The following is a 24790-nucleotide window of genomic DNA, read 5'->3' on the forward strand; positions in this document are numbered from 1 at the left end:
AACTCCGCTGTAGTTTTGCATGACTGTTTCCCTAACTAGTAATGCCTCTCAGAGGGCTGTGCTATAGATGAATATGCTCATAAAATGGCAAATGTGCATTTACTTGTACTGAGAGAAGCTATATAGGGGCTATATATATGCAAGTGATAAGCATCATGTATTGCACAATTTATCTTGATTTTTAAAAACTCTAATTACTGATTAATTTGTTTTCTGCAGTTTGTTCACTGGATTGTTTGATTGTCTTGGTTTGTGTACAAATGTAACACATTTATTTCTATGATGAATAACTTGGTAACTTATTAAAAACTTCTTTTTGTCTGGAGGGTATTAAAATTCAGAAAATATTGCAAACCATTAGTCATTGTAACAAGCTCTAAATATGATTACAAAATCCATTTTGCAAGTGTTATCTATTGATTTATACTAGAAATCAGTGATAACTATACTATCAGGAGTCAACGAATGGTTATAATACCTATAGCTTTTCTAATTCTATTTAAAATTAGAAATGTACTACAAATAGAGTAGGTAATGGCTATCTGGATTAGGTCCAAGAATTATTTATTTAGGTTGGTCTAGTACATTATGGTTAGGTTATTTCTTGAAGTTCATATTTTAGATAAATGTACTCTGCATAAATACCTAAAGATGCAATGTGAATATTTGTAACATGGTTCCTGTGATACTGATACTGTGTTGATCAATAACGAAAGCATTATATTTGGGCTACACAATTTGTGGGAAGTACAGGCCCTAATGTTAAGATGGAGCAAGTATAAGTTGCTATTGATAATATAATATGAAGGATTAATTGTATTGCAATTCAGGTTTTACAGCAAGTGTTGACAACTGTTCACTTGTCTGCTTTTTTTTTTTTTTTTCCTTTTGATACCTGACCTATTAAAACTTTTAGAATTCTTAGGAGAAAGAAACAAACATTAAGATTGTATAAATAATAGATTTAGACCCTTGGAGCTATATAGAATATTCATGAACTGTGTTTATATTCACGCAGTTCCTCTAACACTTTAAATTAACGTGTTCTGAATAGACAATATAAATGTACAAATTTTTCTATTTTATTGCTCTCACATGGGAATCTAAAGAAAGGGTGTTTTTTTTTTTTTTTTTCATTTTCTCTGGAAAGGTTATTTAATCAAATTGTTGTTTGATAGTTATTTAAAAGTGTGTGGAGGTGTGTATATGTTCTCTGTGTTATGCTTATTCATTAATTCCCTATGTGTGAATCAACCACCTTACTCTTCCAGAGTTACTCTGGAAGTTCTGTTGGGAGATATTTGGGTGGATAAAAGCTTGATTCTAAAGAGGGCTTTAAAAGCCAGAGTGCTTTAGATTCCACAAGCAAATGATGCAATCTTACTTTAAAGATCTTATGAACCATATAAAAATTTACTGGTTTTTGGTTGGATAAAGTATATTGCTTAGTATAGCATATGGTCAGCAAATAAAAAAAAAACCTAGTTGCATAAATTTATCTTTAATTAAAAGAAAATTGAAGAGCAAACATTTGTGCTATTGAAAAATTGCTTTACATAATTCAACTATATTCTTTTGCAATGCCCTTCAAAGAACATTCATTATTAGTAGTAAAAACTAGAAAAATACTGCAGAGTAACAATGTTTTGAAGATGCTATTTCCAAACTGATTTCAGAAACTTTGTGAATCATAAGATTTTCAAGTACAGTAATGAGGATAGTAGCCAACTTGGTCAACTTGGATTGGCAAAATAAAATTGGTTCACAAGTTAAATTAATTGCATTTAAATGAGACTACCAAATTAGCCTGGGCCTGGGAAGGAAAAAATACATGCTTTTTCATATGGCTAAAATGTTAAAATTAGACTTAAAATGTTTTCTTAGTTAATGACTATTTAATAATATCCTATATAAAATTATGTTTATATTTGAGTCTAATTTATGTCACTTTACATTGTGAATTACTCGGCTTTTAGAGGGAAGTGACAAGTATCACTTGTAAGACATACAGAGCTTCAAGAAAACAGCTTTTCTCATTATTGACAACGTATTGATTTGGAACACTCTAAAAGTGGTGATGGGTCATTTTGATTTGAATAAATCATTTTATACTTTGTGTTGTCAAACTGAAGCAGTATTACCTAAAAGAAGTGTATGTCTTTATTCTAGTTTAAGGAGGTTAAAAGTTAAAGGTTAGGGGTTAGCTTAAAAGCATCATCTGCCTAGCTGCTTAACTTTAAACTGATCAGTTTAATGAAAATCTGTTTTACAGATGTTGTTTTAATGCGTTTGGCAGGATTTAGGCAGCTTTAACATTAGACATATGCTAGTAAAAATTATTTCTTTATTTGACCAGAACAACACCTTTCCTTTTATGTTTAAGGTAGATGGCTTGTGGGTTACGATATTTTGGCAAAGAACCCGGAGGCAGAATGTGTTGATGATTTTTCCATATGGTCTAAAAAAAAATACCTTTATGTCTATTGCTAACAATGACTGCAAAAACAAACAAAGCTGTATTCATTTTTGGCAGTGTTATTTTCCTTAGAATTTTTGAAGAGCAATTTTGTTATTGTTAAGAAACTCTTACTCATTTTTTTCAAGTGAAATTCTCAGAAGTGCTAAACACTATTGAATTTTCAGCTCCTTCAGGAATTTTAATGTTGAAGTAAAATTGGTCTAGGAAAAATGAAACTGCAGATTACCCATTATCTTCACTTTTAATGTAATAATGTATTCTTAAAGTGAAAAGAGTTTAAATAAATACTAAATGCCTAGATTGTTGCATTAGTCTTGAAAGGTAAATCAGCCAGTCTGTCTATCATCTATGTATCTCTATACACATATATTACTATACCCTCATATAAGATTGCTTTTATCCTGATCAGTATATTAGACTTAGTTTTATTTTTCTAACTTCATTCATTTGCATTCTTTACATATTTTAGTTCATAATGCATACTTAATAAATATTTCTATGGTCAGTAATGGACTAATAAATTAGCTGATGAATGTATTTAAAAAACTTTTTACTTCCAATCTTCATGTAAAAAAGGTATTGCAATTTGGTCTTTCTTTTAAATGATCCAAACTTTTTCTATAGAGCCCAGGGAAAGATGTAATAAAAACACTTTGCATTGCACAAAGAAAACAAGAAAGTCTTTGGCAGTATTTCAGATTTACAGAAGAGTTTATTTTTGACTCAGGGTGGCTGGAACTCTGCTGATCAGCTGAGTGGTGTGGCCACCACCCTGTGCAAAATATCACAGCTCTGAATCCACCTGCTTCTCAGCAGCTCTTACCATTATGTGTATTTTTAAGTGAGGTGCTCACAGCTTTGCTCGTTCGAAATAAAAAATAATTACATGAGCTTTTCTTCTGCTTGCATGTGCTAGTTGTGAGGCAGAGGATTCCGTCTGAATCCTGTAAGGCTGTTTTCATATTTGGATTTCAAACTGGCTGAGAGCAGTGAGTAAAATCACTTGTCTCCATGGTGAGCAAAGGAACACACATGGAATTTAGTCATAGGTAACGTTTAGTGCAACATTCCCAAAAGATGTTTTTGAGGTTTTTCCCAATATCTGTGTTACAGATAAAAGAACCTGAGTTAAGAAATTGAAAACAAGGGGCTGGGGATTTAGCTGAGCTGCATAAGCACCTACCTTGCTGGCGGTCATGAGTTCGATCCCCGTTACCGGAAAAAAAGAAGAAAAAAAATTGAAAACAAGGAATAGAAAGGGTCAGAGCAGAGTGCAAAAAGGTACATTGGAAGAAGTATGTGCAAAGAAAGCAAAAAAGGAAGTAATTAGATTCATTTACCTTTTTTCCTACTGTTTTTACTGTGGCAAATAATAACTAGATCAATTTGGAGTTAACTGAGTCACAAATATTTTATTTCATTAGATCTGAGCCCAACTTTGCAATTTAAAATCAAATATACCAGATACATACCATTTCATTTATTGAACTGTCATTGCCCGTTGTGATAGTAAAAGAGGTCCAGAGATAGAGTGATGCACATTTGCATAAAAGTCACTGTGCAAAAGGAAATTGGAGTATGAGTATGTGTCTAAGAAACCCAAACAAGTTTTTCTTAGTCTTATTCTAGTCATTTGTTTAGGTAAAGAAAGCCATTTTCAGAGACAACCAGAAGTTATTTTTATTTTGCTGAACATTAACCTGAAAATGGAAAATTTTGCACTATTTGTGTTGCGTTCTGATTTATGTTCATTTCAAGGTCAAAATGTACCATGAAACTTAATTCCAGTTACAAGGTTTCTGATTTCTGTTTCTAAAAGATAATTGCTATTCAAACACTCCTATTATATTCTCATAAAAAATAGAAGCAGACCAGGGATTTATATCAGTGGGGTAAGCGCCTGCTTGGCAAGCACAAGGTTGAGTTCGATCCCGGGTACCAAAAAATAAAAATAAAAATAACAAAGAGAAGCAGATATTAAAAAAAAGTTTCTGTAGTAGAACAATTCATGCTTGTTTAATACTTACAACTAATAAATACACAGATCAAATAAAGAGGACTTGATTAAGTAATAGCAACTGATAAATCATGTCTTTTTAGATCATGATGTAACTGCCAATCCTACCACCTACATCCTCTTCTGTTTTTAACCTTGTCATTTGCTGAAACACAGCCATGTGTTGGAACAAGGATACTGTAGCACAAATAAGGACTTTTTTATTGCATTCATATGGCAAATAGTAATACATAGCTATATAATGAGCCAAGAAGCCTCTCTGGGGAAAAAATGCCAAACAGCTATCTACTGAAATATATATATATGTAGATGAATACATATCTATCCCTATAAATACTGATTTAGATCAGACATTGAAAATGTTAAATCTATGTTGGGGTAGATAAAATAATTTTAGTGTGTGAAATTGTTATTAACCCAGACAGATTTTCAGAAAAAAATTCTGAAATTTCCCTATTTTCTACGTTTCTACATTTTCTTTAACCAATGCTAGTGACTTCCTGTAAGTCAAGTGTATGCTATCAGATTGTTTTCTATTTTTTTCAAATTCTTACTATTTTATCCCACCCAAATCTCATCATGGAAATACTCCATGTTGTAAGATTACCTAATTCCCCAAAGAGAAGTGTTTCTTTAATGAAGGGGAAGGAAATTTTCAAAAAATAAATGAGTAGTACATCCAAAAGTGTATGACTCTGAGGTCTTTTCCTTGTATATTTTTGTTTAAGGACCTGATTATTTTTGATGAATTTATATTTAGGGGAGAGAAGTATTATATCAGAAACCAGGGTGAGGTAGTACAGCACCCTTCCAGTAAAGCTTCTTTCACTTACTTTTTCTAAACATAAACAAACAAACACACACACACACACACACACACACACACACACACACACACAATACACCACACCACCACCACCTCCACCACACAACCACATCTCAGAAATACAGTCAACAATGTGGCACACCCAACCTCGCAGAAGCACGTCAACCCAAACTGTATGGTTTATGCAATTTTTGTGTGTAACTTGTGTTTGCTCTGTCTCATGTGAAATGAGGATTTAACTGATTTAACTGAAAGTAACAAATGGCTCATTTGTCACCCAACCTGAAGTCATTTGGGTAAAGCAGAAAATGTGTCATCTTATAGCTAATGCATTCTCCTTGTTTCCTGAGCTGAAGTTTACCTACTCCTATCAGTGGAGCCTGTGTGCAGTTGTCACAGTGTTCACGCGGGTGCTGGGATGGCGGGCAGTGAAACAGCCAGGCTCATATGTTAGGCAGGCTTCATGCTGCTGAAAGGGTCTTGGCCCAGGGTGGAATGAGGAGGAGCTGGCATGTGCATAATGACCACAATGCTACTTCCAGAACATCTGGCCTTCCCAAGTTCTACTGGATATGCTTTACCAAGTTTGCTTTGAGTCTGAGCCTTGGCTCAGACTGAGTTCAATTAGACGTGGAGATTTGTTCATTACTCAGTTAATTCAAGCCTTAAAGGAAGGTACCCCCGCCCCAAATTACCAGTATATTTCAGGAGAGCAAAAGAGAATAGGATTCATGCAAAAAAGGAAAGAGCAACCATGGAGATGTAACTACTGGGAAATGTTTTCACAGATTCAGTATCCTAGGAGTGTGGTGGCTGCTATTGTTACAGATGTCAAATTTCTGCAGAACATTCAAATGATGTCTTAAATTATGACTTCCAATAAATACAGGAACATTTGTTGAGCATTTGGCATGAGCCAGGGTTTGAAATGCCGTTGTGTATTGTGGCTGCATCCATGAATCTATTGCGATCTTCCTACATGCTACTTTTAGCAGATTTTCTAAGATAGTGATCTATAACTCTGATTCTAAAATTACAGCTTATATTTTGTGATTAGATGTTGGATGATGAAAAAATTAAGGGTTAAATACAAAGACCTGGTCATCAAATGTTTCCAGTCTTCTTCAACAATGATTAAAGGGGTGAGTGCGGCTGGTCTTCTGAATTATCAGTAAATATAGTACAATATCAGTTGCATATGTTGACTACTTTTCTTGGCCTGGGATGTAGCAGCACGTTCTTATTAGTTGAAGGCAGGAATTATGGTGGACATTTTAACACAGGGTAGAGCTTTTCTATTAGTTGAAACATTTATGTTATTCTTCAAAATAAGGATAATGCTATTAATGTGTTGCCTAGAAAATGAAATTGTTTAATAAGAATAACCAGATGGCTAAAATAGAATGATTTTTTTTTTTTTTTGGTATCAGGAATCGAACTCATGACCTCATGTGTTCCAGGCAACACTTGAGCTGCTGAGCTAAATCCTCGGCAATAGAATGATTTTTGAAAAATCTCCGTATATTCAGTTTACCATGTGTTTAGTGAGAGTTATGTAAAATACACTATTGTAACTACCAGTTATACTGTTATTATCATTGTTATGTGTGGCAGCATTTTATTTTACTTGGTTTTATCATTTTCAATTAATATTCTATTTTTCCTATCTTTAAGGAAAAGGACTTTCGCAGTCTTGAATATAGTAGGTACATATATTACATGTGCATATATAAACATAAACATATATGATCACACTCATGATTTAGATTTTTCAAAGGTATTTCATTTAATGGAAGTATTAGCACAGAATACAGATTTCACTATTGCTCTGCTAAAGGAATAAATGTTAAGGTTACATGTGACCATGAAGCAATTTTTAAGTAGTACATTGGTAGATAATGGTTGAAGAATTATTTTCTTGTATATCTGCTGCTAAAATTAGTTGAACACAATGCTGATGGTGGAAATAAATGAGCTATTGATAGATCCAGCTTCATTGGGTTAACTCCAATTTGGGAAAAAAAGACTTTTAAAACGTTGATTTTTCTTTTATGATCACGTGTCCTGTGGAAAGTAGCGTCATATAGAGTTTACAGTTGATTATTTATATGTGATCAATGGAATATTGGGAAAAATCTACCAAATATATTCTTTCCTTTGATACTAGTTTTTCTATCAACAGTGTGACCATTCTGGTAATTGACTTAGATATTTATTGTCTTTTATAATGGCACTACATATCAAAGAGAGCATTTTGACAACTATCATAGTAACTTAGATGCTTTATGTACATAATCTCATCTACTATTTTAGTAGTCATCTTTCTTAATTGGGGCAAAATATGGGACATGCACAACCTCCAGGAGACAAGGTTTATTTTGGCTAATGATTTCAGAGGTTTCGGTCAGTAGTCAGCTGGCTGCAAGGCAAAAACATCATAGCGGAGGGGCTAGCCAGGCATCACCACATGATGAAAGGAAATGAGCAGGAAGAGCACCAGAGAAAGAGAGGGGAAAGTGCCAGGAGCAGGATGGTCTTCTCACCTTCTGGGTTATGACTACCAGTGACCTACTTTCTCCAGAAAGGCTCCACTCCTAATAGCATATTTGGAAACGTTGTTATCAGGGGGTTAATCCACTGATGAGGCTACTGCCCCAAGTTTTAATCACATTCCAAAAGTGCTACCACTCAACATAAGCCCTTTGGGGGATTTTTTTTTCCTAAATCATAATATCCTTCCTAAAATTTCAATGTTATCATTATCTTTTAAAAGTGCAAAAACTGAGATTCAAAGAAAAACACCTCACTGACGTTCTCACATGCATTTAGCATTAAGGACCTCTGTTAGAGTTGCAGATATGATCTCTTCCCAGCCATGCTCTGGTTATACTTATGACTCTTGGTTAATAAAGAAAACTTTTTGTATTCAATGGCAGGCTGAGTAAGGTATATGAAGGAAGGAAAGAAAGAATAGAAGGTTTCCTTAGCGATGCTGAACAGACAGTAGAGGTAAACTGGTAGCTTTGCACACTTGCAGACACTTTACAATCACTGGAAGCTGAAAGGAGAAGCTGTTAGTTAAAACTGTCACTTGTATGTTTTCTGTCACAACTGAATGTTTTCACTTTCAAACATTTCCTTTACAGGCAAGTTTGGGTGTCAGTACCTTAAGTAGAAAGAACTAATAGAATATTTATCACTTTTAGTGCCAGTCCTCTATGTTTGCTTTTTAAGCAACTTTGGAGCCTTCATTAATTCATTCAGGTCACCAAAGCACCTCAGCAGTAATGGACTAAATGGTACCCCACTGACCTGAAAGAAGGAATGTGCCTCCCTAAGCATTTAACTTACTACACAGGAAAAAATGAAACAGTCAGCTCACTGCCCATTACCACTGGAGTCTCCTTTCTTCTTCCCTTCTTTTCTCTAGTCTCCCTTTCTTTTCTTTTGTCCCCCAATCTCTATTGGGAATTGAACCCAAGATCTTACACATATGAGACAAGCACTTTACCACTGAGCTACATTTTAATTTTTTAAAAATTTTGAGACAAGGTCTCATTAAGGTGCTCAGACTGGCTTCAGTTTTCAACTCTCTGCTCCAGCATCTGAGTAACTAGGTTTACAAGGATGGTGCACCACACCCAACTTATTGGCATCCTTATAAGTACTAGAAGGAATTCTAATTACTTGTTACTTGTTACATTTTTTTTGTGAATCACTATTGAAAAATAATTATTATCTTTTACTTCTAACTTTGATCCATTTTAACATAGTTTTTTAGGGATATTTTTTCCAACATATGGTGCTCACTTTTCTCTTTTTCTCCTCAAAATTTTGCTACTGATCTTTATGTAAAGAAGTCTTGTTAGAAATCAATGGATTGCTTGAGTTTAGAGATGTTGAGAAAATCTTGACTGTCTGATTCTAAAAATTTCTGCAAAAAGTCAGTGACATTGCTATATTTAGTTACATTTATTAATGAAGTAATCCTTTTTGGAAATGCAGAACAGTTTTAATGTTAAAGGACAGAATTGTTAAGGACATAGAAACTCTCAATCACTACACGTTGTTAGTATGTGAAGTACACAAGGACATTTTGACTATGTACAGTATCTTTCAACAACTGGAAATGTATTTAACTATCTCAGGCCTGAGAATAACACCAGCATATGTCCTTATGATCTAAAATCATGCAGCGTTCAATTGCAGGAAATCAGGTATCAGGTTTAATTGCTATCACCTCTGCTAAGCAGTTTACAGAACATCTTTTTCAAACAGTATATTTGTAGTACTTACCACTGAGTGACCAAGTGGTGACATCAGTGATAGAGGAAGAGAAAAATCATTCTCTACTTTTACACTAAATGAATAGTGTTTTTTTTTTAATCCACATGCTAAAATCGAAGTTATGCAAATACTGGAATTGATCTTTCAGAATTTATTTTATTTGGTAAACTTATATAATATTTTGAAAGGTAGAAAATATGTCTTTATTATTAATACCAAATGTCACTATATTTTAAACAGAAGTTCCTTAGTATCTATTGAGAAATAACTAACTGAAAGCAGTTTGTACTTTATTTTTTGCTTGATTGTGGCTTTTTATCAGAAAATTAATAATTAAAAAATGCCCTTTGATTGTTAAAGCAATACCAAATTTTTTACAGGATAAGTATTTCCTGAGAAGTTGCTCATTATTTTTATAACCAAATTCTTCAAAAATAAGTGCAAAATTCATGGATAACTTTCTTTAGAAGAGTACAGTTTTTAGCTTTCTTAATTTCCTGAACATTAGCAAAACTAAGATGAAGTTTATAAGCAACTATTTACATTTTAGAACATCTTTCTTAGCAAAGAGGTGTAACTACTATGTTTTAGTCATAAATGAGAAAATAGCCTGATTGTTACCTTGTTGCTTAATTTTGTCAACATTTATCTAGATGTCCACTTCAAAACAGACTTTGAGAAATAATATGTACTTTTAAATTTCTATACTGATTATTAGGTCACTTAGTTTCTTCCTTTGGAACTATGATTGCTCCTTCCATTGAACCAAGTTGATAATTTACTGGAAAACCATTAATACAGAAGTGCACTGAAATTAGATGCATACACATACTTACTTTTCCAAGGAAATCTAATTCTTTCCACGAATGGAGAAGACTATGGATTTATTCACGTCACATGTGTTAGGTAATTTAAAAAGCAAAATTCTGAAACCTCAGTACTCTTCTTCACATATTCACGGTTGTCTCCTTATGTTGCTCAAATCTTGAAATGAATTTGTAATGTTGTGAAAGAGAGAGAATACAACATATGAAAATATGTTAGAAATGGATGAAGATCATGAGTTAATCATTAATTTCCCTGGTTTTGCTTTAGAATAGATCACAGACATTTCTTTCTGTATGTCCGTACATGTTCTCAGTCCCTAGAGATAATAAACCTTTGATGATATTGTGCAAGATTCTTTGACAAGCACTGAAATCAGTTCTGTATGTACACATGACTAATCAAAGTTTCCGGGAACAGGATACGACTTGGTAAAAGTGATAGTTTCTCCAAAAAAGTCAATGACCTCACTAATTGAGGGAGCACATGAAACTTTTTATGCTAAACAAGCCAGATCCCAACCTTGAAGTATCTGTTTGCAAAGACTTGCAGTCTCTTAAGAAGCGTCTTAAAATAGAAATTTCTTCTCAAAGTATTGTCTAGCTAATTAGTATTTCATGCTTTCCTTTTGTTTTAAATTCACAACAAATACTACAAAATGCTTAGAGTATTCTTGAAATTTAGAGAATTAGGTAACCTGAACAAATAGTTTCTTAAATTCATGATAGTGGACAAATGATGGAATAAGACAGCACTGTAATGCTTAAGAATGCAATTACCGGTGCTGGGGATTTAGCTCAGTGGCATAAGCGCCTGCCTTGTAAGCAGGCAGTCGTGAGTTTGATCCCCAGTACCGATAAAAAGGAAAAATGCAAAAAAAAAAAAAAAAAAAAGAATTCAATTACTTGGTAAAATATGACTAAAAATTTCTAAGGAAATTATTTTAAATTTCTTTTTTTTCTTTCTTTCTTTCTTTCTTTCTTTCTTTCTTTCTCCTTTCTTTCTTTCTTTTGTACCAGGAGTTGAACTCATGACCTTGTGCTTGCCAGGCAGGCACTTATGCTGCTGAGCTAAATCCCTGGCCTATTTTTAATTTCTGATTAGAGAAGGAACAAAAATTATATGCAGCAACAACAAAAATTTGGCATGCTTACAATGTGTTGCATGTTGAACCCTTTCTTTCTGCTTTTCTGTCTTTTATTGTATATTTCAACAACTTGATTGAAATACAATTCAAATATAATGCAGTTTATCTATTTAAATTAGAATTCATTTGCTTTAGAATATTCATAGAATTATGTAAACACCATCACAATTTGTTTTGAAATAGTTTTATTATCACTAAAATAAATCTTATACGATTAGTTGTCCACAACCACCCCCAAGGCTCCCTTCTATAACCCTAGGCAATTAATAATGGCTCTTTTTTCCTAAAGATTTGACTATTCTGGATATTTAATATAGATGCAATCATAGCATGTGCAGTGCTTTTTGTGTGTCTTCTTTCACTTAATTTAATGTTTTAAAATTCATCTATGCTGTAATAGGTATCATCACTCCATGTTTTTGTAGTACCAAATTTCCATTGCATGGGTATGCCACATCTTATTCATCATCCATTATTTGAACATTTGTGTGATTTCTACATTTTGGTCATTATAAAGTATGATATTGTGAACATTTATGCACAAGGCTTTGTGAGGATGTAGGTTTTCATGTCTTTTAGGTATGTACCTAGCAGTGAAATTGCAGAATTGAAAATCCTAAATATTAACTGGATTCTCATCGTTGATAGTCAATTCTTGTTTTGTGTAGATTGAGTTCTTTTCTCTTTCCATTTAAATATACTTTGATTTATTTTATCATTTCTCAATCTTCTTTGTTCTTCTGCTTCCCTTCAGACAATAAACTTAGTGAGAACATCGATAGCAACATTTATTGAGCACTTACTTGGTGATGGCAAGAGAACTGTCCTAAATTCTTTAGATACGTTTAACTCATTCATTTGTTCTTACAGCAAGTTTTTGGCATGCCCATTTTGAAAGTGAAGAAACAAGGGCAATAAAAAACTGATTAATTGTGCGAAGTCACAAGACTATTACCAGTGATCACTGAGTCAGAATTTGAATTCAGTCTGGTTCCAGCATCCACAGCATTAAATAGGGTGCTTAATTACAGAGAAGCCCAACACTGAGAGGTGGCACTTGGAAAGGAAGACCCTGTGTGGCAGAAGGAGGTAGACACAGGGTGCAATGTAACAGGTGATGTTTTAGGAGAATATATCCTCTGAAAAGTAAGGAAAGAAGCAACAATGCAATGGAGATTTAGAGGTGATGAGTTACAATGATTACTTACAACAATATGTAAGCTTTAGCTGTTTTTGATGACTGAATGTTAACCATTGATTTGATTCATACTGTGTTCTTTGAAAAATATCCACAAACTGAATTCCTTGTATTTGTAGGAATGAAAAATTGGTATATTTTATATTAGGTTAAATTCATTGAAATATATTTTTACTAGATTGATATTCTAGTAATGCACAAATATTTATTTATTCTCGGTGGTTAAAAATGCCCTGTGCTAGATCTCAAAGATGAATAAGACAGCCACAAAGGGAGTGTGATATAGTCCCTTTCTTCATCAAGCACGTAAGTTTCCAGAAGAAAATATATATTACTTTTCTTATGCTTTTTCCCCCTTGTATGTGTGTTGTCCCTGTTCACAGCCTTCCAGCATTCTCATTTTAGGGATGTGTTTAGTACTTTCACACATTTTAGTAATGCTTACTCCTTTGCATTATTTAGAGAATTAATATTTAGATATCCTTTAGTATTGAGGGAAATAGAGTTCACCCGTGCAGAACTTGGATGAAGAGCAGCTATGTTTCTCTACACCAATAAAGCCCATATAGTCACTTTTGAAAAACAATGAACAGTAACAGTAAATTTCAGGCTTCCTCTTTTTCGCCTTCCTCTTTCCACTTATGTGATGTTTGTGGTTATAATTGTTAAGATTTTGCAATGGTTAACATGTAGAAAAACCAAAAAATGTCTTGATACTTCTCTTGGTAATTAAAAGGATGTTTTTCTTTTTTTATAATGTGAGGCATAAGTCTATGTATTCCTTAAATCAGATGTAATAAAAGTATTTTTCTGTAGCTATTTCAAGCATAATCCTATTTGACTCCAGCAATTGCAGATTTTCCTTGAAGTTTTCAATTTCCAGAGATCTTCATAAGGCTCATTGACCTGGGCAGGGTGAGGTCAAGGATTGGGCTGCCAGTTTTCCTACTGTTAGAACATTAGTGTTGCATAATTTCTCCTCTCTGTTTACCATGAAAATAACTTAAGAGGCAATTATGCAAGAAAACATGATAAGCTTCCATATTATCTCATGCTCAAAGATTCTCTGGAGCTGTTTTCTTGAGTCTAAAGCAGTAAAACAATGTTTGGCTGCCTAGTTCAACATTTAGGTCATGAACACTTGATGACCTTTTTTTTTTTTTTTTTTTTTTTTTTGATACTGGGAATCGAACTCAAGACCTTGCGCTTTCCAGGAAGGCTCTGTGCTTCTAAGCTGTTTCACCAGCCCAAATTGTGCTAGATAGAGAATGAGAACATAGTATCAAATGAAGCAGACATAAGCCTTGTTCCTCTAGTTCATGATTTAGCGGAAGAGAGAGACAAACATTAACTATATAATCATGTATTAAACAAAGAAATGATTATTTATCTTTGCAAATAAGTAATTAGTGTGATTGAATTACAAAGTTTCTGTCATTAGTTCCTTGAAATGTGTATAAACTGAACTTTTCATCTAATTTTGGAGAGAAGTAAGCAATTTAAATGTGACTTTGTATTGGTATTTAGAAAGATGTGTGGGGATTAAACAGAGTTGATTTTACTGTGTATTGGTCAGTTATGGAGTAAAAAACAAAAACACATTTCCCACTGAGATTTTATTGAGAGCAAATGCTTTAAAATTTTTTTGAATCATGAAATATTTATGTGAAAATCTTTTCTATAGATGATTGTATATACGATTGGCAGATCGGTACAGAAAATGGAAGTTAGATGAAATGAAGCTGCCCATCAGAATCCCTGTGGGAATTTTCAAAATACCGATTCCCAGATTACAACCTGTGTCAGCACATCCCAAATATCTCTTTACTGAAAGATATGATTGTGATAATAAGCCAAATTGGGGGACTACTGGGTTAGAAGATTTTGAAGGTTGCATGGTGATCGAAGGACTAGAAGAAGGTGGCAAACATGTCAGTTAAGCTAACTTCAGCTCCATTGGCATTTTTTACTTGTAATTCAGGAAACTGCATCCGATGCTCCCCTCTGGGATTCACCCCATCACAGGCGAGGGTTTTGCTAGGGTCTGCCAATGCCGAATACTGCATCCAAGTAAGCCATTGAAGGCATTACTTCCTGTCTTGTGCATTATTTTGCCTCTAAGGACAAGAGTCTGACATGTTTTGATATACAAAAATCCCACTGCAGTAGGAAAAATGACAAGACTACATGGAAACCCTTTCTGTGCAAAACAGCTCTTCTTTTGTTGAAAGTCTGGCAGTTAAGTGAGCTGTTGGGCCAAGAAACCATTTTCTGAGTCCACAAGTGGGTAAGAAAATCCAAGTCTGCTGAATTAAATTTTGTAGGAGTATATTTTTAGGAAATTTTTGGAATCATGCTTTGCCAAATCATGGCTGCAGAAATTCACTTTTCTTGTACATCAAGACATCCCCTGGCAGCAGATACATAGTCTATTTTCTGAACAAGAATCTTATAGGCCTCAGGAGAGCTAACTTCCCCAGGCCCGCTGGGCTGCACGCTCTTTTGTAGCCTACTGTAATAATTCTGCAATGTTTCATTTTCTGGCTGTTCTATGAAGGTAGATTCTGAGGTTTGTTTGTGGAGTTTTACTTCATGATAATGTATATATTCCCTGTCTTTAGATATGGATATAAACATGTATGTGGGGGCATGTGCATGTATAGACGTAGGAGTAGATGTGTACATAGACAAAAGTACATCTATACCTCTCTATCCTATTTATGAAGCAGATCTGTGTAGTTCATGTTGTATAATTTCGTAAGTTTATGTTAGAGATATATTTTTCTCCAAATACAACAACTATATAGATGCATTGGCAGTTACATTGAAAACTGAAGCTAAAATAATCCAAATATGATACCCAAACCCAGGAGCAATAGACTCTGGGAAAGTTGTTGAATTTAACTACCTGTAATTCAAAATTTCTACCTTTATTTGTTTTTGGAGAAATACTTCTGTAGATCAGCTTGAAATATCTGTTAACTCTATACTAACCTCAAGCACTGGGCTTTAAAATTCTAGCGCCAAACTGTGTCTGAATTTCATTGGCAATATGACTTGTCTTCCACAAAAGACTCAAACAAAATAATCCCCTGTCCCACAGATGTAAAAAGTTAGATCTCTGAAACAATTGAGCCATTTGGTTAAAAAGAAATCTAGTTTATTATTTTAAGATTTTGAGAATGATTAATGAATTTGATCACTTAATGATCACTACCAACTGATACCATATAGATCAAAAGAGGATAGAAGTTTCTTGCTGTGCTGAGGGTGTGCCTGAGCCTTTTGATTATCTTAAGATAATGTTCAATGAGCATGCATAAGTAAACTATAAACCTTTTGAAATGTGTGCTCAAGTAAAAGACATAGTATATTATTGTATGTTTATGTGACCTAATGCATTTTGCTCTGGTATGACAGACATATAAACTGCCTGTGCCAGTACAAATACAAGGACCTTTCATAGTCATAATGTGTTAATACCAGTTAGCAGTGTCACAAATTAAAGCATTAGTGGATTCGTGTTGCTTGAGGAAGCAACTGATATAAAATACCAGGCGGTTGAATGAGCAGTGCAGTTTACTGTAACCTAATTCTGCATACCATGTAGTCTCCCTGCCAGTGATGAGAAGATTTTAAGTATACATTCACAGAGAACAAAAATTAATAGTTTATTTTGGAAAAAATGTCTATTAATATGTATTAAAGCAGATACCATTTTCAAGTTGTTGTTTGTCTGTTTTTGGCATTCAAGTTGAACCCAAAACTTTATCACCTAAATTTACATCCTCACTTCTTTTTTTACTTTTATTTTTTTTAATTTTGAGCCATGGTTTTGTTAAATTGCTAAACTGCCTAAGCTGGGTATGGATTTGGAATATTGTTGTGTCGGCTTCCAGGAGTGTTAGGATTCCAGAAGTGTGTCAATACTCACACCCAACTAAGAAAACAAAATTGGTAATTAAGAGACAATATCAAGAGAAAGAAAAAAAATTATTGCTTTATTAAATTGTACATTTGTAATTCAGACAAGAGCATTTTATCTGGGTTTCAAAGATAGATATTTTCTTCAGTGGTGTTATTTTGGAAACATATTTAAATAAAAGGTGAATGATGACTTTCAAAATGATATTTGTGCTGGAAATAATGATAAGCCATATATCAGATATCTTGGTCAAATCATTAATATTGACACTATAGTGAATAAATAACTATCTTATGATGAATCCTGCTACTTGAGGACATAGAATTGATAGGGAAAACTCTGGAAAGAATATTTGATTAAATCATCTTTAATTTTAGTAGTGGTTTGACATAGTAATGCATTTTTTCTATTGTACTTTTTATAATTTGCCTAGGCAATTCTATCTCTGTTTCTTAAAGAAGTACCCTTTCTATAGATCAACTTTCATATTTCCTTTTTTTTATCCTATATTATAGATATACTCTGAGAGGAAGTTATAAGGAATAACAATTATAGAAAATGAGAATCCATGCTTAAAATTATATGCACATTGAACTACAATGAGAGTATTAAAAGCATTCCATCCCATTTGTAAAATATATTCCTTGGCTGTGAAAAGGCAATATTTTTCCAATTATATCTGCTTTAGCCTGCAAATGGATTACCTTATAAGAACTCTTACAAAGCAAAGAGTCCAAAAATAATTGAAATTGTGAGGACAGATAAGTTGGGCATATAAAGACCTCGAGCAAATTTCTTTTAACAAGCCTTCACAGAACAAGAAAAAAAGAAAGTTTATCTTGACTCCTTCTCAGATCCAGATGAACATTTTAGTGCTTAGCCCATGATGCTTCTGATTGACAGGGAGTGCCTACTGCATAATTTCTAGCTCAGTTCTCCAGTGTCTGGGAGATTACATTTTGACTGCCCCAATATTAATAACCAGATTTGATCTTACGCCTGTCCAAGGTCAAGCACACTAGCCAAGTCAGCCTGTTTGTCTGTGTACATGAATTGTGACATCCACTCAAGACTGACAGGTAGAGGGTGGGGGTGGTGAGGCGAAGGTGTTAACCTTCAGCCCACAAAAAGAAGCCTCTTTCTTCTGGAAACAAAGAACCTCAGGAGCTACATCAACCTTTCATTCTTATTTATATTTATTTATTTTTGCTTTTATGATGCTTACTTTATTTTCACAGACGTTATATACTGTCTGAGGAACGAATTTCAGTGGGCTAAATTATTTAAATCATATTGATTAAACACAGTATATATTTACGATACTATTCAGAACTTTAATACAACTTTAACAGTATTTTATGTGGGTTGATTTTGTCTGGCTGTTTCTTCCTTAGGTAAGTTACATTATCAGCTATCCTAGAGGGTAGTATCATTATTCCTGAAATACTCTGATTTTGCAAGTATATAGTTCAGTAACTCAAAAGCATGACCACGGGGCTGGGGATTTAGCTCAGCGGCATAAGCGCCTGCCTTCCAAGCAGGCAGTCGTGAGTTCGATCCCCGGTACCGATAAAAAGAAAAAAGACAAAAAAAAAAAAAAAAAAAAAAAAAAAAAGCATGACCATAAGATATTTTAGAAACAAGCTAAGACAATTTTTGAAACTTTACAATTCCTGGTATTCAACTATAAAACATATCAAATAAACTCATTCTTTAAAAATCTTACCTCTTTCGGGATAAAAATTCCTGAGAAGCTATTTAGTTCCTAATTGATTTTCTACATCAGTTGTTCATTGAATAGATAAGTACTGCCTGTGATATTTGATTACAGAGCAAGGCACCCATTTAACCTTCTGTTCTTTCCTGGCCAGGATTTCAAATACAATACAGCGTTCCTCCCTGAGGCTCAGCAGGATTAGACAGCTAGCAGTAATCCCTGATACGCTGAAATAGACCTGATAGAACTTCACCTCACTTCTTTAGGATTATGCTCATGAATTTCAGCTCACCCAACAGCATTAACCCTTTGGGGACTTGGGCTGAAATACTCTACCAGTTAACAGCAATAAATAAGCAGAAATTTGTTAATATGTTCTCAGCACTTATAAACCTGTTTATTTGTGTGTGTGTGTGTGTGTGTGTGTGTATGTGTGTGTTTTGACAAAACAACATAATTTTGAAGTCAGACATATGATCAAAACTGATTTCCATCACACGTATATACACACAAACACACTGTGCTTATGTATTATACCTGTGTAAAGACATTAATTTAGCTTGTTATACATCATTTTGTTTAGAAAGTTTATGAAAAGTTCTCTTTTGTGTAATAGCTTTCCAATGCTGGTCACGGTAAATCATGAGGAAGCAGAAAATAAATGACTTCTTATATACGAAGTAGGCCCTTGATATTCTAGGTTAACTGGATCCAAGGTATGTATGAAAATCCCCAAACCTCATTTTAGCCAGGGGTTTCCAATCTCTTCCCTTTCCTTTCATTAGAGCAAATTCCATAGGTTTGAGTTTAATTTTCTTTTTTTCCCCTCTAGGGGATATGAAAATGAGCTAAGAAATGGCCAAAAGGCAGGAAATCAGTGGATGAAAAAGAACTAGCAAAAGGTATAGTAAATCCACAAATTGGAAAGCCAGCCCCATGTTAATCAAGAGATGAAAGGAAAAGTGAACACCCGTTCAGTGCAGGTGGCAGGACTGGATTTTATCATGGTTTTTTAAAATAATTTAAACATTGAAATCTGCACCTGACACTATTAGGCCATCAAATTGAGGTCTTTGCAAAGTCACAGGTTTGAAATGTGTTATTAGTGACAAGTAACACAGTCTAGAGGAGCACCCCAACCACTGTAGAAGTAATTACTCTGAATCATCTAGGATTTTTATGTTGACTTTTTAAATTTTCATATTCACAACTAGTTCTATTAATTATTGAAATAAGTGATTCTAGTTTTGATGACCAGAAGACTTCCCATCATGTTCTTGAGTTCTAGAAAAATGTAGGCTTTATTTGAGAGATTTGACCTCCAAATGCTATTGGGGTGATTAATATCACTTCATCATGTATGGTAATATTTTAGGGTCAGAGATAATTTAATGTTAAGGCCTTAGTACATCAACCTTCCCTTCGAAATTGCTTTTGTTACTGATTCTTAAAGGGCTGGATTCACAAAAACATGTATTTTTATTTAAAAATTTAGTACAGCAAACACAGTCACAATAAAAAAAAAGATAACTGTACAGCATTCTTTGAATTGGTTTCTGCTCTTTACCTCATTCCTCACCCTGCATGTATACTGCAATTATAATGATATCCTACAGAACAGTGGCAAGAGGAGAAACACAGTGTGTGCCTTCTGCTCTGAAGCTTAGGGTTTTTTTTTTTTTGTTTGTTTTGTTTTGTTTTGTTTTTGAGAATTTAAATAATTCTGAGTAAATTGATGTGATTAAGCTGAAATAGAGGTTGTGATCTCATAATACTTTGCTTTTGTTTGGTAGGGAATGGAAAGCAGATTGTGAAGTAGGAAGTTGTGACTTGAAATGACTGTGTTAATTCTTTGATTCCCCAGCCTCCCTTTTCCTCGCTTTTAGTACAGAATGTCTGATCTTCATAGTTTTGGAGAGCAAAGATGATTTCTGTTGTTCTGTTTAGCTGACATAGCACTCCAATCAATTGGAAAAGTACTCCCATGGGATAGATGGCTTAAGGATAGGCCCTCTTAGATTCTGTCTCTTACAGTGGACTTGGGATTTGCTCTTTTCTCCTGACATGATTTTACATATGCTGTTGCTGAGATTCCAGTTCTTTGTTGTATGTTATAAAATTCTATTGCATCAGCATGAACAAAACAGAAATATTATAGACATGAACCTTTCACCCCAAAAGACATATAACAGATTGAAAAGCTCCAGACCAGGCTAACAGGAATGCTTGCAGCTAGCATGGATGGGTTTACAGATGACTAAAGCTGGTATTAATAAATCTCAAAAGCAGAAGAATAGAAACAGAATTTACTGAAGTCTACAAGATAATAAAGGGACATGAAGCAAGGCCATGTGCATCTTTGAACTGTGTGATAGAAAGACCTAGAGATACTTCTGTGTAACTCTCAAGAAACAAATTTCAAAGCAACAAAGGACAACTTGGTGTTTGTCTTTCTATTTGTTAATACAAAAGTATTTACCTCTGGAATAATTGAGTTAGAAGATTATGGGAAAACTAAATCATTTTGAAATCATAAGGACAAAGGAGACCTTAAGGAGTATGCTTCTCAGCAGACGGGCAATATTAAAACCATCCACCAAGAAATCTATCCATATTATTTTTAAAGAGAAGGAACTGGTTTAGTTGTAATCAGTGGAATGTTTTGTGACCATATGAATAAAAAGATAATGACTGAAGACTTTTAAATTCTAAGCAAATGAGTTGATTTTGCAGAATTCGTCCATATGCTGCTGCAAAGATTTGTGAATTTTTTGTCTCAGTAGTTTTCTATTGAAATGATTTTTAAAGTAACTGTATTGTATACAAACTTAATTGACATATAGTCCTTGTTTTGGCTTTGGTAAGAGATACAAGGTGTTATCGAACTATAAAGTGAATGTTTGTATTTTATAAATGCAGAAAGTGACACATGATCATTTATCTCCCTCAGAATACTACCCTTCACCTTAAATACACTTATCCTGTGATTTTTACCACTTTCTGAAGCAGTTTTAGAAGTTCTGTGTTGAGTATCTTTATGAGGTGTGATCAAAAATATGGCGAATGCTGCTGCCAAGTGTCATCCAACAGAAAGGCAGGCTGCTAAAAACATTAGGATGCGTCCTCATCCACTTTAATCACCACATCTGGAACTGTGTGAATTCTGGCTGTTTCCCAAAGTCAAACTGACCACGACAGGTAAATGTTTGAAATCACATCAGGACCTTAAAGCAGGCGGGATAGTGATCATAAGAAACTCACGAAAGAGGACATTCAGAGCTACTTCAGAAAGTAACAAGAATGATGGGGAAATTGATGTGTCTGAAGTGAGAGGGAGTGTTTTGGGGAGAATAATGGCAATGTATCTTTTACTGTAATACATTTCAAAAATGAAACATTCACCATTTTTGATCATACCACATAAACATAGCTAGGATAACATATACAAAGCTCCTGTATTTTTATCATAACATCATAACCAAAATCTTCTATGTAGAAAGGAATGTTGTATGTCCATTTTATCACTCTGTCCTCACACTCAGACCCATCAGTTGTACAGATTAAATTGTAGAGATTTGGGACATAGATGGTCAGATTTCTTTTTTTTTTTTTTTCATCTTTTTTTTATTTAAAGAAAAAGAAACAAAAATACATGGAGATAAAAAAAAAGGGTAGAAATAATACAGAATTACAGAAAAACAAACGATAAGAAATTGCCAGTTGATAAGTTACATATTGTCATCCTATACATAGCCATTCAGGTTAAAAAATTAAAGTATGTAAAATGACATTCAAATAGTGACACTGCCAACAGTTTTGCTCAATGATCTAACAAAAACTTAGTAATATGGTTATCAGTCCTACACACTTGTTTTATATCCCAAAGAGGGTAAGATCAAATATATCAAAATAGAACAAAAGAGTTAAAAAAAATTAAAGAAATACAGATTTCAAAGCAAATCCACTGGAGATCTTCACTATTTATCTAATTATCTCTAGTTTCTTCCAAATAGTTGTCTCCATCTTCACGCACATTAAATACATACTGCATATTATAGAACTAATCAAATCATTACAGGATGATAAAGGCCTTCCAGATCCTCAAGATGTGACAGTGGGGAAGACAATAATAACTACTTTCGCATCTCTCATTCTCTTCGTAGTAGCCATCCCCATTCTACACATGCTGAAACTGAACTCAAGAGACTAGACTAACATCACTCTGATCAGTGAACAATAGTATTGCTAGATTTTATATCATAATGCTACAAAATTAGCATTGGGTTTCTTAGTTTCTCTTCTTCTTCAGAGTATCTGTTCATTACATCTTGCATTATATATTCTGTTCCCGTAAATAGTTTTTTTTTTTTAAATCTTCTCGTGTGTGAATTTCTACATATATATATCTATCATTTCTGTAATATAGGGGAAAAAATCATAGCAAGACAGCGAAACAAATTCCTAGAACAACATGCAATGAATAAGACACATAAGACCACAATATTAGGTGATCTTCCATGGTTACTATGCTTTCTCTTGTTATTTTCAATAGATTTGTCCACGTCATCAGGCTTAATATAGTTAAAGATAGTATTACCTAGCTATTTTTATAAAAATACAACTTTGAAAACATTGTAGGACTTGAGAGCTGTTAATAATTAATACCAGTATGGATATTTTTTATATCTTGTCATCTTCAGAGTAGTTGTCTCTACTTTTAGGGTTGATACTACTTTTAGGGTGGATAAAATCAGCCAAGGCAAAACCGCGGTCTTATGAATCGGATTCAAATAAGATCAGTCATAGTAATAAAGAGTAATACAGGATTTCAGTTTAAGCTAATAGGAAATTAAGGATAGTTACCATGGTATAACCTGCTATTTTTGGGTCAGATGTCTGTGCCCTCAAGTCTGATATGAGTGGACAGACTAGAATAAATTAAATTCAAACTACACAGGGTGATAAGACTATTGTGTCTTTTAAATCCTGATACACTATTAACAATGATCTCTGCCTTTTTTTATAGTGTATAAAAGCTATCTATACTAAAGACTATAGCTTACTGTCTCTGCCTCATGTCTGCTATTCCACTTTACTGCTATAATTTGTCCACCTTACTCCCTCATTCCACTGTCTGCCCTGTTCATTGAGGCCCCTCTGCCACTGTTGCTGGAATCCTGGTATCCCTTCCTCTCTTCCTCTGGAATGTCCTTCAGCACTCTCTGTAGGGTTGGGTTGGTGGTCACGAGCTCCCACAGTTCCTCTTGTCTTGGAAGCATCTTATTTCTCCATTAATTTTAGAGAGAGTTTTGATGGTTATATGAGTCTTAGTTGCAAATTATTTTCTTTCAGGACTTGGAATATTTCTGCCCATTCCCTTCTTGATTTAAGAGTTTGTGTTGATAAGTCTGTTGTTGTTTTGACAATTTTCCTGTTGTAGGTAATCCGCTTCTTTTCCCTGGCTGCTTTTAATATTCTGTTCTGTTGGTGAATTTCTGGAATCTTGATTATTATATGTCTGGGTGTAGATCTGGTTTGGTTGTAGGTACCTGGTGTTATATATGCCTCTTTTATCTGGATATCATTTCTTTTTGCTATACATGGGAAATTTTCCTTTAATGTATCTGTGAATATTCTTTGTATTTCATTTTTGGTTACCCCTGCTTCCTCACTCACATGCTTTATTCTTAAGTTATGTATCATTTTGTCATCTTCTAGCCTGTGAATTTTTTCTTTGTGGTTCCTCGTTATTTTTAAGAGGTCTTTTCTTTCATGATCATATATCATAAATCTTTCTTCAGGGCTGGGGATTTAGCTCAGCGGCATAAGCGCCTGCCTTGCAAGCAGGCAGTCATGAGTTTGATCCCTGGTGCCAATAAAAACGAAAAAGACTAAAAAAAAAGTCTCTCTTCAAGTTTCAAAAGGCTAACTTTAGTTTCTGTCATGGCATTTTGCCAGTGTTCAATGGAGTTTTTAGTTTCCAGGTAATCTCTTTGGGTCTGTTTCATGTATTCTAAGTTATGTTTAAATTCTTCTTCAGAAGTTTCTCTTTCTTTTCTGATTTCCTCAGTTATTCCATCTGTGTTCTCTTGGGTGGGGCTTGTCATTTCTTGAATTAATCTCTTTATATCCTGCCTCACTTGGATCAGGAGTACAGCTTTAAATTCATCTATGAGGCCATGGAGGTATTTTCTTAATTCAGCTGATGCTGTGTCCAGTATTGGATGGTTACTGTGCTTGTTCTCTTCAGTGTTTACTTCTCCTGGGCTTATTTTCTCATGTTGGTCAGCTTTTTTTTTTTTTTTTTATTCTATCACTTGTCATGTTTCTGGTTTCTTTCAGACTGGAGTGTCCTGGGGGTCTCTGGCT

At 34.1% G+C, this 24790-nt stretch overlaps 1 protein-coding gene across 4 annotated transcripts in view; it reads left to right on the forward strand.

The window, feature by feature from the left end:
• Window positions 1-24790, forward strand: part of Zfhx4 (zinc finger homeobox 4) — a 180422-nt gene that overhangs the window by 27152 nt on the left and 128480 nt on the right. The window lies entirely within an intron of this gene.

Source organism: Cavia porcellus, unplaced genomic scaffold (assembly GCF_034190915.1).
Source record: "Cavia porcellus strain 051 isolate PalLab524CR breed Dunkin Hartley unplaced genomic scaffold, mCavPor4.1 scaffold_10, whole genome shotgun sequence".
Classification (NCBI taxonomy): domain Eukaryota; kingdom Metazoa; phylum Chordata; class Mammalia; order Rodentia; family Caviidae; genus Cavia; species Cavia porcellus.